Here is a 3151-nt window from a genome sequence, read left to right as displayed (position 1 = left end):
CATGTGGTTCTGCTTGGGCTGCCAATCAGGCATGTTGCCCTGCTCTGCAGGAGACAGTGATGGGTATGTGATCTCTGCCCAGCCAGTCAGACCTCTGTATCCTTCTACCTTGGTTACTTATTCAGGGATGTGGACTTGATCCAAGTTGGACCTATCTTTAAGATATTTACATGGATGCTAGGAGTAAAAAGCTTTTTTCTAAAGGCATCACTGTCTGAATAGTGGTAAGCCTTCACTTTTCTGCAGCCACATCCCACTCCTCTCCTCAGTCTAAGAGTAAAGAAGATCAGGGAAAAAGGCCTGAGGACAGGAGCAGAGGGAGTCCTCCAAATGTAAGTGTCATCTCTGCAGTCTGAGAGGCTGGCTCCACCTCTGCACTTTCTGTTTATATGAACCAGTCAATTCCCTTTTTTACTGGTTTGAGTGGGTTTTCTGTCACTTTCAACAACAACAACAAAATCTACCTATTTACCTTCTATTGCTAGATCTTGGTCCAGGTGTCTTCAAAGTGCACTGCATACACTCCAAGGTGGCATAGGATGATCCATCAGAGAGTGGGAAGGAAGTATAAGATCTCCTAATTATAAGCAGGCATTTTCCAGTGCAAAGACCTATATCTGCATGCCAGAATAGCATGTGCAATGGCATGAAGACTAGATTCCATACTCCATGAAGCCAGGACCAGGATCTGCTTCATCCTTATCTTCTCCCACTGTGAGCTCATGGTCTGACTCATAGCTGACACCAAATAAATGGTTGCTGGTCTTATGCTGGTCTTACTACACTAACTATACAGGAGTTCATACAGCATGGTTCTGGGTTCCCCACATAACTTAAAGAGCAACTTTCACAATGTCTGGAGCCCTAGGTGGCATGAACTGTGACTTCCAAATGAAACAGAAGCTCTACAGGGGGAAGAGTGATGGCATGTACATCATAATCCTGGAAAGGACCTGGGAGAAGCTTCTGCTGCTGGCTCATGCCATTGTTGCCATGGAAAACTGATGGCTGACATCAGCGTTACACTCCCCAGGGATACCGGCCACCAGGTTGTACTGAGGTTTGCTGCTGCCACTGGGGCCACGCGTATTGCTGGCTGCTTCACTCCTGGAACCTTCACTATTCAGAACCAGGCAGCTTTCTGGAAGCTGTGACTTTCAGTGGTTATTGATTCCCTAGGCTGACTGCCAGCCTCTCACAGAGGCATCTTACAGTCACCTGCCCACTGTTACCCCGTGTAATGAAGACACTCCCCTGCGCCATGAGGACACTGCCATCATCTGCACCAGCAAGGGAGCTCCCCCAGAGGGTCTGATGTGGTGGATACAGGCTCGGGAAGTTCTGCAGACGCCTGGTACCATCTGCATGCCCATGGGACGCTATGCACAATCTCTTCCTTCCACAGAGGTCCTGAACAGATGGGAGAGGAAGAGCAGGCTGTGTGCCGAGGAGGGATTTCAGGGTGAATGGACTGCTCCAGCTCCTGGACCTGCGGCTGTGTGTGCTTAGTCGCTCAGTCATGTCCAACTCCACGACCCCATGGACTGTAGCCCGCCAGGCTCCTGTGTCCATGGGGATTCTCCAGGCAAGAACACTAGAGTGGGTTGCCATGCCCTCCTCCAGAGGATCTTCCCAACCCAGGGATCGAACCCAGGTCTCCCGCCTTGCAGGTGGATTCTTTACCATTTGATCCACCAGGGAAGCCCATTCTGAAGTCGCAGGTGGGTCTGAAGGCACAGGGCCTTGCCATGACTATTCAGCTTCCAGTGGAAGATAGAGCCCTCAGCCTGTAGCTCAAAATGGGTTTGCAGCTCCCACTGCTCAGGCCACTGAATAGGTAGGAACAACCACTGAGTGGTCTTAAGCTATACTTTCCCAGGCTCTTAAAGAGAAAATAAAACTAAGATTGATTAAAAATAACAGTTTATAAAATAAACAAATATTTGTTGGATAAACAAATGAATAGGGAAAAGACAGGAGTGTATAAATATGTGCTTATAGAAGGATTAGAATACATAGGCAAGTGAATTCAGAAGAGTAATAATATGCATCTTGGTGAGGAAGGGGCCCGGGAATCCCTTACCCAGGATTTTTCTATGCTAAAGAAAAAGGAGATTTCTATGCTAAGGGATTCTCTTTGCTGGAGAAAGACTGAACTATGCCACTTGTTACAAGTCTTCTTCAGTAGTCAGTATGAGCTGCTAGAGACTTAGGGAGTGAGGAAGGTGCTGACACAAGAGGAATTTAAGAGGTGGAACTACCTTGGTCACTGAGCAGGATGACAATGGGGTGTGGGAGAAGTTCTGGTCACAAAGGAGGGTGAGAGATATCAAAAGGGAAGTGAATCAGTGAGGACCCGGGAACTTCCACTTTGGGAGCCTGGGACAGAAGATTTCATGGTAAGAAGAAAGTTTGGAGGAAACATGAGTTCAGTTGAGGGTCTCTTGTGTTTTTGAGTTGAGATGTCCAGATGGATGTATCTTATAGATTGTGGGATTTACCAGTGATGGAAATAAATTTGGGAGTCCTCAGGAGAGAGATAAGATCAAAACAATAAGGCTGGTTATAGATGAGAAGGTTAAGGAATGAACTCCAGGTACAGCCAGAGGATGGGACAAACCCTGCAAAATTACAGTACTATAGTCACCTAGAGAACATGTATTTTCTAAATATAAACACACACATCCATACCCACACACACACCTACCCACAAAACCCTGGCAGCAGAGACCCAGGTTGGACTCATTGAAAGATGCACATAGAATGCTCAGATAAGTAGGGAAAGAGTGGAGTCCTGAAAGCAAAGAAGTCTGAATACAAAAAGGAAGGGCTTTCAACACAGTCAAATGCCATAGGAGGTGAAAAATAGGGACTAGAAATGGGCATATGGCAAGGAAATACAGAGTGAACTCTTCTATTTTCTAAACGGTGTTCTTAAGTCAGCCACTAGCCTCAACATCTCCTAGAGTATTGAAATGCCCGACACCATGCAGAGTAACCAATTAGGAAGTGCTTTATCAATTTTGATTATTCTCTTTTCCTTCTCTAAGCTTCTTTGACTGCTTCAGCTGTGCAGATCACCCCATTCTTGAACCTCCCACTCTGCCTCCCTCCCCAGGTATCTCATTGACTGGAGAATCCTTTGAAGACT

The 3151-nt window shown here is 46.5% G+C and overlaps 1 pseudogene; it reads left to right on the top strand.

Moving 5' to 3' along the window:
- Window positions 1–852: 852 nt before the first annotated feature.
- Window positions 853–1509, top strand: LOC122709236 (annotated as a pseudogene).
- The last annotated feature ends 1642 nt before the right edge of the window (window positions 1510–3151 follow it).

The sequence above is a fragment of the Cervus elaphus genome, chromosome 15, assembly GCF_910594005.1.
Source record: "Cervus elaphus chromosome 15, mCerEla1.1, whole genome shotgun sequence".
Taxonomy (NCBI): domain Eukaryota; kingdom Metazoa; phylum Chordata; class Mammalia; order Artiodactyla; family Cervidae; genus Cervus; species Cervus elaphus.
Note: the sequence above shows the minus strand (reverse complement) of the source record. Positions and strands in the feature narration are given on the sequence as shown.